Source organism: Schistocerca cancellata, chromosome 6, assembly GCF_023864275.1.
Source record: "Schistocerca cancellata isolate TAMUIC-IGC-003103 chromosome 6, iqSchCanc2.1, whole genome shotgun sequence".
NCBI lineage: Eukaryota > Metazoa > Arthropoda > Insecta > Orthoptera > Acrididae > Schistocerca > Schistocerca cancellata.
In genome coordinates, this window is record NC_064631.1 from 129,110,086 (window position 1) to 129,123,006 (window position 12,921).

Consider the following 12,921-nt stretch of genomic DNA (forward strand, 5'->3'; position numbering starts at 1 on the left):
GTTCCTTTCATGGCTGACTTCCTTCCCGGTCCTTCCCTAATCCGATGAGACCGATGACCTCGCTGTCTGGTCTCCTTCCCCAAACAACCAACCAACCTCAACTAGCAGTTCGGTGAGTGAGGATGCTACCAAATGTGGCCCCTTTTGTACCGAACATTCTCGAGGAAGAATAGATGTGTTCTGCGTTATTCATAATTTTCCGCTTGTTTCATTTTAGAGTCAGAGCCAGTAACTTCCTTTTATTCTTTGATTTTTTTATATATTTGATTTTCTGCTTCATTTCCTCCTCCATCTCCACCTCCTTTAATGTCCATACTTCCCTAATGTCTTTGTATTTCTCCTCATCGAATTCCCCAAATATTGACATCCGTTAGTTGCAAAAATAGATTGCCTCCTTTACCTCTGTCTTTTCTTCCTCGTTATCGAAGTAAACTCTGCAACACTAATTACAGGTACATGTTCCTCACCTGACGACAGTTTTACACTTCACAGCCAAAAGCATAGAATACATGCCTCACTAACTTCCTACCCACAAAATTTTTCACACTCAAAATAATCAAAAAGTTTCGCCTACAGCAGTAATTTAAAACTATGGGTAATTGGCGTTATTGCAAAACTTACGTTTATTATGGCAAATACCGGTTACTGCATTGTGATGTGATACTGCAAACTCCACCTGACCTTTAGATGGTCTTGTCGAACTGTTGCAATCCAAGATATTATAGAATTCCTCTTCTTGTCTCGACCCGGTGCAACCCAATATGGTTTACACTGGACATATTCATTTGTCAAACGTATTTTTCGGTGATGACACCCACTTATTACTCTCTCCACACTTAGACTCGAAACCTACTGTTGATAATTATTTCTCATTATTGCGTTTCGAATCATTAGTCTTCACCAAAGAATATTCGTCCCTCTACGTGTCGCCAGATATAAGTCTCCGTCAACGCCCATTAAGTTTATTTTTTATTAATTTGCAGCTATTAGATTCTCGGACTCAAGTATGGACGATTTACATACAGATAGCACTTCGTTACGGATTAAAACCGAACATGTACATAGTGCAAATACGTGTCTCTTATATTTTTCAAATATTAAAGTTATTCAATTGTGAAATTAAAACTGCCAGTTCGAAATAATAACAGGACAAATCAAATTACATTGTTTTATTGACAGTCTAAAATGCAACACATTTTCCTAAGAGTGCCTAACCTCATCCGGTACTGTGTTAACAGTTATGCTTGTTTTAAATTCAACCATAAGTAATCACTGCTGTACTGCATCTCCACAATAATTAACCCGTTGACGTATTAATATTTTTCCCCTTTTTTTTTTGGTCATCAGTCTACTGACTGCTTTGATGCGGCCCGCCACGAATTCCTTTCCTGTGCTAACCTCTTCATCTCAGAGTAGCACTTGCAACCTACGTCTTCAATTATTTGCTTGACGTATTCCAATCTCTGTCTTCCTCTACAGTTTTTGCCCTCTACAGCTCCCTCTAGTACAATGAAAGTCATTCCCTCATGTCTTAGCAGATGTCCTATCATTCTGTCCCTTCTCCTTATTAGTGTTTTCCACATATTTCTTTCCTCTCCGATTCTGCGTAGAACCTCCTCATTCCTTACCTTATCAGTCCATCTAATTTTCAACATTCGTCTATAGCACCACATCTCAAATGCTTCGATTCTCTTCTGTTCCGGTTTTCCCACAGTCCATGTTTCACTGCCATACAATGCTGTACTCCAGACGTACATCCTCAGAAATTTCTTCCTCAAATTAAGGCCGGTATTTGATATTAGTAGACTTCTCTTGGCCAGAAATGCCTTTTTTGCCATAGCGAGTCTGTTTTTGATGTCCTCCTTGCTCCGTCCGTCATTGGTTACTTTACTGCCTAGGTAGCAGAATTCCTTAACTTCATTGACTTCGTGACCATCAATCCTGATGTTAAGTTTCTCGCTGTTCTTATTTTTACTACTTCTCATTACCTTCGTCTTTCTCCGATTTATTCTCAAGCCATACTGTGTACTCATTAGACTGTTCATTCCGTTCAGCAGATCATTTAATTCTTCTTCACTTTCACTCAGGATAGCAATGTCATCAGCGAATCGTACCATTCATATCCTTTCACCTTGTATTTTAATTCCACTCCTGAACCTTTCTTTTATTTCCATCATTGCTTCCTCGATGTACAGATTGAAGAGTAGGGGCGAAAGGCTACAGCCTTGTCTTACACCCTTCTTAATACGAGCACTTCGTTCATGATCATCCACTCTTATTATTCCCTCTTGGTTGTTGTACATATTGTATTTCACCCGTCTCTCCCCATAGCTTACCCCTACTTTTTTCAGAATCTCGAACAGCTTGTACCATTTTATATTGTCGAACGCGCTTTTTCCAGGTCGACAAATTCTATGAAAGTGTCTTGATTTTTCTTTAGCCTTGCTTCCATTATTATCCGTAACGTCAGAATTGCCTCTCTCGTCCCTTTACTTTTCCTAAACCCAAACTGATCGTCACCTAGCGAATTCTCTATTTTCTTTTCCATTCTTCTGTATATTATTCTTGTAAGCAGCTTCGATGCATGAGCTGTTAAGCTGATTGTGCGATGACTCTCGCACTTGTCAGCTCTTGCCGTCTTAGGAATTGTGTGGATGATGCTTTTCCGAAAGTCAGATGGTATATCGCCAGACTCATATATTCTACACACCAACGTGAATAGTCGTTTTGTTGCCACTTCCCCCAATGATTTTAGAAATTCTGATGGAATGTTATCTATCCCTCCTGCCTTACTTGACCGTAAATCCTCCAAAGCTCTTTTAAATTCCGATTCTAATACTGGATCCCCTACCTCTTCTAAATCGACTCCTGTTTCTTCTTCTATCACATCAGACAAATATTCACCCTAATAGAGGCTTTCAATGTATTCTTTCCACCTATCTGCTCTCTCCTCTGCATTTAACAGTGGAATTCCCGTTGCACTCTTAATGTTACCACCGTTGCTTTTAATGTCACCAAAGGTTGTTTTGACTTTTCATGTATGCTGAGTCTGTCCTTCCGACAATCATATCTTTTTCGATCTCTTCACATTTTTCCTGCAGTTATTTCGTCTTAGCTTCCCTGCACTTCCTATTTATTTCATTCCTCAGCGACTTGTATTTCTGTATTCCTGATTTTCCCGGAACATGTTTGTACTTCCTTCTTTCATCAATCAACTGAAGTATTTCTTCTGTTACCCATGGTTTCTTCGCAGCTACCTTCTTTGTACCTATGTTTTCCTTCCAAACTTCTGTGATGGCCCTTTTTAGAGATGTCCATTCCTCTTCAACTGTACTGCCTACTGCGCTATTCCTTATTACTGTATCTATAGCGTTAGAGAACATCGAACGTATCTCGTCATTCCTTAGTACTTCCGTATCCCACTTCTTTGCGTATTGATTCTTCCTGACTAATGTCTTGAACTTCAGCCTACTCTTCATCACTACTATATTGTGATCTGAGTCTATATCTGCTCCTGGGTACGCCTTACAATCCAGTATCTGATTTCGGAATCTCTGTCTGACCATGATGTAATCTAATTGAAATCTTCCCGTATCTCCCGGCTTTTTCCAAGTATACCTCCTCCTCTTGTGATTCTTCAACAGGGGATTCGCTATTACTAGCTGAAACTTGTTACAGAACTCAATTAGTCTTTCTCTTTCATTCCTTGTCCCAAGCCCATATTCTCCTGTAACCTTTTCTTCTACTCCTTCCCCTACAACTGCATTCCAGTCGCCCATGACTATTAGATTTTCGTCCCCCTTTACATACTGCATTACCCTTTCAATATCCTTATACACTTTCTCTATCTGTTCATCTTCAGCTTGTGACGTCGGCATGTATACCTGAACTATCGTTGTCGGTGTTGGTCTGCTGTCGAATCTGATTAGAACAACCCGGTCACTGAACTGTTCACTGTAACACACCCTCTGCCCTACCGTCCTATTCATAACGAATCCTACACCTGTTATACCATTTTCTGCTGCTGTAGATATTACCCGATACTCATCTGACCATAAATCCTTGTCTTCCTTCCACTTCACTTCACTGACCTCTACTATATCTAGATTGAGCCTTTGAATTTCCCTTTTCAGATTTTCTAGTTTCCCTACCACGTTCAAGCTTCTGATATTCCACGCCCCGACTCGTAGAACGTTATCCTTTCGTTGATTATTCAATCTTTTTCTCATGGTAACCTCCCCCTTGGCAGTCCCCTCCCGGAGATCCGAATGGGGAACTATTCCGGAATCTTTTGCCAATGGAGAGATCATCATGACACTTCTTCAATTACAGGCCACATGTCCTATGGATACACGTTACGTGTCTTTAATGCAGTGGTTTCCATTGCCTTCTGCATCCTCATGTCGTTGATCATTGCTGATTCTTCCGCCTTTAGGGGCAATTTCCCACCCCTAGGACAAGAGAGTGCCCGAACCTCTATCCGCTCCTCCGCCCTCTTTGACAAGGCCGTTGGCAGAATGAGGCTGACTTCTTATGCCGGAAGTCTTCGGCCGCCAATGCTGATTATTTATCAAAATTTAGGCAGTGGCGGGGTTCGAACCCGGAACCGAAGGCGTTTTCATTATGAATCAAAGACGCTACCCCTTTTTTTTTTTTTTTTTTTTGCGGTTCGAGACTGTAGCGCCTTTTTTTTTATTTACTGTTTTTAATACATTCTTAATGTGGGTTTACTTTATACCACAACAAAAATAAATGTATCTAGCACCGCATCGTGCTCTGAGAAAAAGAAAACAATATCTCGGCAGTTTCCTACACCGAGGTAATGTATATGGAGAAAACGAAAAAAAGTGCTTCATACAGGATCCAGAAGGGTGTGTCGCTACTCTCCTAACGCTTCATCATCCAGGTACGTCTTCACCTATATCATGTTGTTCCACCGAGAATCGAACTTAGTCATGTCAGCTCACTCAATGGGTATCTGCTCCTACCTGTGGATGATCCAGCTGCGTGGAGGGTCGCGTAGGGCACTCCCTAAGTAATTAGAAAAATACTGTCTGTATTTTGGGTTCCGTACGATCTTGCAATGACGTTCTTGTAGGTAGTTCCAAAAGTCTAATACATCTTTAGGTCCATCGTGAAATAAGTAGTGTACCGCATGCGCACGGATCCACGTGACAGCGTTGGTCTTGGCGCGCGGGAAATACTGTTGATCCGGAAATAGTAGATACCGAGGTGTAATGTGTTCCGGAGTTACTCGTAGAAAATACGACAAAATTTGTCGCACCAAGCGCCATACGTCTTCTGCCGCGCCACATGTGAGACGGTGTTCGTCCGTGTCTGGTATCCCGCAGTCTACGCAGAGAGGCGATTCCGCCATGTTTATCTTGTGGAGGCGTGATCGGGTGATCTGTTTACCATTGACTGTGATGTACCATGTGGATCGGACGGCTGTATCCAGTGGAATCGCGTGAATCGTCTTCCACACCACCTTCCAATTAACCTGAGGGTTTTTGGTCTCCACGATGTTTGGTGGGCGCCTCTGCTGTAGGACATGATATATATCCCGCGCCGACGCCTGTTTCGTCGGTGGTACTGCGATACGGACATAGCTGTGTTCAATGTAAAAGTTCCCGAAGTAGTAGAAGGGTGGGGGTATGTCTCGCGTCGTCAGTGGGGGCATAATGGAGGGCGGAGCTAAGGACTCCAACAGCAAACCTGGCAAACTTTCCGGGTGGTGGCGCCAATGCTTGATGTGTGAGCTGACATACAGGGCCACAGCTCTGTCGTGGGCATGGACTAGACCAAGGCCTCCCCTTTCTGGGGGAAGGGTCAGTGACTCATAACTGACTTTGAAGAGCATGCCTGTACTGACGTAGGCTCCGAATGCCGCTAATAGACGTCCTGCCATCAGTAACGGTATTGGGAGAACACGCGCTATGTGCGGAAGGCGCGATGCGAGGTAAACATTGACGAAGTGTGTCCTTTGGAGAATGTCGAGGGTCCGCAGACGAAGGTTGAAGATCTGGACCCGAATTTGTTGTAATAAGCGGCGGTAGTTAAGAGCCGCGGTGCGCCGTATGTCGTCGTGAAACTCTATTCCGAGACATTTGATAGTGCCACGAAGCTGTAGGGGTTCGACACACGCTGGGGTCAACCCGTCTCCTGTGGCCATGGCGACCGATTTGGCGACGTTGTGACAGCTGCCGGAAGCCACACCGAACGTGGTAATCCATGCTAGTGCTCTGTTGACATCGTCGCGATTGCGGAACACGAGAACGAGGTCGTCGGCATATGCTGTACAGCGAAATGTGACGGCACGTAGGGTAAGACCGGTGAGGCGTTGACGGAGACCACAGAGGAGCGGTTCCAGTGCCAGAGCATACAGTAACGTCGACAAGGGACAGCGAGGCTGTCTTGTGTTCGCGCTCGGACGATCGTCCCTTCGAGGTGTCGGCGCATATGGGCTACGATCTGTGCCTTCGCACGCTGACCTGTCAACTGTCGTGCCGGTGTGGGTGGCAAGGAGGCGCAGTCGCGAAGGACGGTGAAATAAAAATCAAGGGTCTGCCGCCTCCAAGCAGCAGTCTCACGACCATACGTAATAAAGGTTCGCCGTAGGGCCGGCTTGGCGCAGGTTAACCACCAACTAATCGACGTAGGATACGTAGGGAGGCGGCGGACGCACAAACTCCACGTGTCTTCGATGGCGCGTCGACAATCCGGAGAAGCGAGATGAGCAAGGTTTAATTTCCAGGGATATCGGCTGCGCCACACCCGTTGACGACGAAGGGTGACGGCACATATATAGGCCTCGTGATCAGAAAAGGCTACTGGCCACACCTCCGCGTCCCTCACCGTTGCCGCGAGACAACGGGAGACCTAAATCCTATCGATGCGACTAGACGAGTGACTCGTGAAATGAGTGAATCCCGGTCTATTTCCTCGGACATGTTCCCATTTATCTACTAGCTGGAGATCGCCGATGAGTGTCCCAAGTTCGGGGCACGGTGAATGGCGTGGCAGCTAATCTTTAGGTGCTTGGGTGCAATTGAAATCGCCCCCTAATACCAAGGCATCGTGCCTGCCCTGAAAAAGCGGTGCTATTCCTTCTGCGAAGAAGAGCGATCGGTCACGACGGCGATTCGTTCCGGAAGGGGCGTACACATTGATAAACCGGACGCCTTGCACCGTTACGGCCATTCCTCTAGCGTCGGGGAGATATCGGACGTCGTCAGCCTCGAGGCCCTCTCTGAGGAGAATGGCGACGCCACTGTTAGTTGGCGAGACGTGGGACACATGAGCCGTATAACCATACATACCCGGGAAAGACTTCTTGGAGAAAGACAATGTCAACGTCTGCTGCATTGAGCATGTCTTGGAGCAGCGACAACTTCGTACGTGTCCGAATGGTATTAATGTTGATGGTCGTTAAGCGATAGGTTTGTAGATCGTCTCCTGCGGTGGGGGCTGCCGTCAGTGTCGCCGTAAAAGGTGGGGCCTGTGATCTGCTGGCCGCGTCCGCGCCGTCATCTGTTGCTACTCGGGAGGGGCCGAGGTGTGGGAGGAGAGACCCCTCTCCTCATCCACCACAGCGCCCGTAGAACCGTCTTCAATGTCATCCGCCCAAGGTCCGTAAGTTAACGGTGGCTGCGGTAGAACACTTGTGGGCTGAGTGACTAAGGGTGAATCCGCAGTAGTTTCCGGTTGTGTACCAACGGCGGGCGCTGTGCTGGCCATCCGTGTGTCCGAGGGAGCGGAATCGGGTTTGTCAAAATCAGACAAAGTGACAGGTGAGGGCGATCTCGTGACATCCATTTTCCTCGTCGTTTCGTCGGCCGTCCGGTCGTCAACTGGAGAAGACGTCCGCTGGAGGCAATCGTCTGAGGGTGTGCGACGTCGCTTTTTATGTTTTCTCGGTGACCTTTGTTTGCGGACGTGAGTTTCTGTGTCCGAAAGAGTTTGTGGTTCCCGTATAGCATCCCCTTCAGGGAGAAAGGCAGCGGTCGGTACAACCTTAGCGTCGAGTTCCATTCTCTCGTCTGAATCTTCATGTGGAGGCGATGGGCGGCGTTCTTCAACCCCTGCAGACACCGTAACGTTGTTGGTCAATCCAGGACCGGCGACAGGTGCGCATTCTAACGCTTCCTGTCTTCCGGGGGAGTTGTCGTCTGTCATGACGGTCGATCTTGTCACCTCTGCGTAATTGAGGGGGAGGGCCGTGAGCGTAGGAGGTGGTGTCGTGGCATGCAATGGAAGTTGTGTAACCCGACGTTGAATACACGCCGAGCGCACATGACCCTCCTGGCCGCAACCAGAACAAGTACGAGGTTGGCCGTCGTACATTATTACTGCTCGACAGCCACCTATGACTAAGTAGGACGGCACATGTTTCTTTAATTCAATTTTCAGTTGTCGGACGCCGTTGAGGACTTGGTACGTCTCGAAGGTGTTCCATTTTTCGGCCACGTGGCTAATCACCGTCCCATAAGGGCGGAAAGCTGAGGTAACGACGTCCGGTGGTACTTCGAAAGGGAGTTCGAAGACTCTTAGTGTGCGTAATCCTAGTCCAGCATGGTCAACAGTAACCTCTCCGATGTGACCATCGGAGTGTTTGAACTTGAGAGTGTTCGCGCATCTGTTCACAACTGCGTGACATAACTCGTCATCGACCATCTTGACGTAAACGGCGCTGCTTGTGATGGATAGGTGGATACCGATGATGTGCTGTGTTGGTATTTGAACTTCGTCACGGATGAATCGTTCGACTTCAAAGGCTCGTGGTCGTGCGTAGTCGGGCTGGAAGCTGATCTTGATGGTAGCTTTTCTGTACGAATGAGCCATGGCGACTCAGTGTTAACGGACGCGAGTATTAGCTGCGGCGAGGAAGTAAACAAACTACGCGCGCTCTCGACTCTGCCGACGGGACCGCGACTCTGCGGACGGGACGTAAACAAGACGTCCTCGCCGCTCACCGGCCGAAAGCAGACTGTTACCCCTGGACCACGGGTACCACCATATTTTTCCTCTAGTCAACCCTATAACTACTACTTATGTTTAAGAAAATCATCATATTTTGTCTTTCACACTTTTCTCAAAATTATGTAAGTTTTGAAAGGAATCCTTTATAAATCTACCCTTGCTATTATTTGAAGTAATGAGGACTGAAGATAATGCTATTTTAGAATTTTTTGTTGGTGTGGTATACTCGAAAAGATACAGGCATCTATAAAGCCACTAGACATTTCTCACACTCATATCGTGTTACCACTTTTGTTCTTTCTTGCTTTGCACGGTTCACAATTTCTGGAGGGTGTTTTCGTGATGGGATTAGAAGGGATAGCCTAACAAAAACTGAAAACGACTGCTTATAAATCACAAAAAATCGAAACAAATCGAGGTGTGGTACACCACTAGTTAGATTGATTTCATAGCTTTTCAGTAGTATATAACTTGTCATGCCCTCTACTAAGAGAGAATAAGTAACTCTGAGAATGAGCTGTAGCTGCTCTGCCCGTCTCTCAGCCGGTAGTGTAAAAACGGACTTAAATCCCGCGACTGTGACTGTAAAGACTGTGTAAGCCAGTGGGTTAGTCAGGTAATCACCAAACACAGAAGCCATTTCATTTACGTTCCAGTGTCAGTATGTTCCTCCACAACAATAACTGATTCACACAAGCACACCACTGTTTCCACCATAAGCCTCTTAATTGATCTGGTGCGCCATACCGTGAAATAACTGAACTGCTGTAACTCTCTTCTTCTATGACGTGACGTAATGCTTTCAACTCTTAACAATCTTTCTTCAAAATTCTTCATACTTTTTATCCGTGACAGCTGCAAGCGACTGCTCCCTTCGCAAGATCAACGAATCGAACTAAACACACAAAAACGTTACGTGACCGCAAGCGCTGGGGTACTGTTGTCATTATACAGCAAGACAGTGGATCCCACCATGAAAAGGCGCTCTCGACTCCGAAACTTCTAGGACCCAGCGATAAGTAAAGAAGTGTAATATCGTAAGTTTACAAACTAAAAAAATTACACCCGCCAGGTTAGCCGAGAGCGGTAACGCGTCAGTCTGCTTTCGGCCGGTGAGCGGCGAGAACGTCTTGTTTACGTCCCGTCCGCAGAGTCGCGAGCGCGCGTAGTTAGTTTACTTCCTCGCCGCAGCTAATACTCGCGTTAGTTAACATTGTGTCGCCACGGCTCATTCGTACAGAAAAGCTACCATCAAGATCAGCTTCCAGCCCGACTACGCACGACCACCGAAGTCGAACGATTCATCCGTGACGAAGTTCAAATACCAACATAGCACATCATCAGTATCCACCTATCCATCACAAGTAGCGTCGTTTACGTCAAGATGGTCGATGACGAGTTATGTCACGCAATTGTGAACAGATGCGCGAACACTCTCAAGTTCAAACACTTCGATGGTCACACCAGAGAGGTTACTGTTGACCATGCTGGACAAGGATTACGCACACTAAGAGTCTTCGAAACTCCCATTCGAAGTGCCACCGGACGTCGTTACCTCAGCCTTCCGCCCTTATGGGACGGTAATTAGTCACGTGGCCGAAAAATGGAACACCTTCGAGACGAACCAGGTCCACAACGGCGTCCGACAAGTGAAAATTGACTTAAAGAAACATGTGCTATCCCATAGGAGGCTGTCAAGCAATAGTAATGTACGACGGACAACCTCGTACTTGTTCTGGTCGCGGCCAGGAGGGTCATGTGCGCTCGGCGTGTATTCAACGTCGGGTTACACAACTTCCATTACATGACACGACACCACCTCCTACGCTCACGGCCCTCCCCCTCAATTACGCAGAGGTGACACGATCGACCGTTATGACAGACGATAAACCCATTGGAAGACAGGAAGCGTTAGAATGTGCACCTGTCGCCAGTCCTGGATTGACCAACAACATTACGGTGTCTGCAGAGATTGTAGAACGCCGCCCATAGACTCCCTATGAAGTTTTGGACGAGAGAATGGAACTCGACGCTAGGGTTGTGCTGACCACTGCCTTTCTACCTGTGGGGGATGCGATACGGGAACCACAAACTCTTTCGGACACGGAAACTCACGTCCGCAAACAAAGGTCACCGAGAAAACATAAAAAGCGACGTCGCACACCCTCAGACGACTGCCTCCAGAGGACGTCTTCTCCAGTTGACGACCGGACGGCCGGCGAAACGACGAGGAAAATGAATGACACAGGATCGCCCTCACCTGTCACTTTGTCTGATTTTGACAAACCCGATTCCGCTCTCTCGGGCAAACAGATGGCTAGCACAGCGCCCGCCGTTGGTACACAACCAGAAACAACTGCGGATTCACCCTTAGTCACTCAGCCCACACGTGTTCTATCGCAGCCACCTTTAACTTACGGACCTTGGGCGGATGACACTGAAGACAAGGCCGCTGTGGTGGATGAGGAGAGGGGTCTCTCCTCCCACACCTCGGCCCCTCCCGAGTAGCAACAGATGACGGCGCGAACGCGGCCAGCAGATCACAGGCCCCGCCTTTTACGGCGGCACCGACGGCAGCCCCCACCGCAGGAGACGATCTACAGACCTATCGCTTAACGACCGTCAACATTAACACCATTCGGACACGTACGAAGTTGTCGCTGCTCAAAGACATGCTCAATGCAGCAGACGTTGACATTGTCTGTCTCCAAGAAGTATTCGTCGCCGATTTCCCGATGTATGGTTATACGACTCATGTGTCCCACGCCTCGCCAACTAACAGTGAAGTCGCAGTTCTTCTCAGAGAGGGCCTCGAGGCTGACGACGTCCGATATCTCCCCGACGCTAGAGGAATGGCCGTAACGGTGCAAGGCGTCCGGTTTATCAATGTGTACGCCCCTTCCGGAACGAATAGCCGTCGTGACCGATCACTCTTCTTCGCAGAAGGAATAGCACAGCTTTTTCAGGGTAGGCACGATGACTTGTTATTAGGGGGCGATTTCAATAGCACCCAAGCACCTAAAGATCAGCTGCCACGCCATTCACCGTGCCCCGAACTTGGGACACTCATCGGCGATCTCCAGCTGGTAGATACATGGGAACATGTCCGAGGAAATAGTCCGGCATACACCTATTTCACGAGTCACTCGTCGAGTCGCATCGATAGGATTTAGGTCTCTCGTTGTCTCGCGGCAACGGTGAGTGACGCGGAGGTGTGGCCAGTAGCCTTTTCTGATCACGAGGCCTATATATGTGCCGTCACCCTTCGTCGCCAACGGGTGTGGCGCAGCCGACATCCCTGGAAATTAAACCTTGCTCATTTCGCATCTCCGGATTGTCGATGCGCCATCGAAGAAACGTGGAGTTTCTGCGTCCGCCGCCTCCCGACGTATCCTACGTCCATTAGTTGGTGGTTAAACTGCGCCAAGCCGGCCCTTTATTACGTATGGTCGTGAGACTGTTGCTTGGAGGCGGCAGACTCTAGATTTTTATTTCACCGTCTTTCGCGAATGCGCCTCCTTGCCACCCACACCGGAACGACAGTTGACAGTTCAGAATGCGAAGGCACAGATCGTAGCCCATATGCGCCGACACCTCGAAAGGACGATCGTCCGAGCGCGAACACAAGACAGCCTCGCAACGAAACGACCCACCATGTACCACGTCATCCGAGTACGTACACTGCGAAGACGCGCGCTGATACATGCCAATACCACTGAGGACGGCCATCATCACACCACACAACGCGATATTGCTGCAGCCTTCGTCGACCATTACGCACGACTTTATTCTGCTCAATGTTCCGACCCGATGACGGTGACAGCAGACTCGCAATTGGTTTACGGCTTTGTCCCACAGGATTTACAAACTGAATTATTGAACGACATTACGGAAGACGAAGTTATCGACGCCACAGGTAAAAGAGTGGCGAATAAGTCTCCT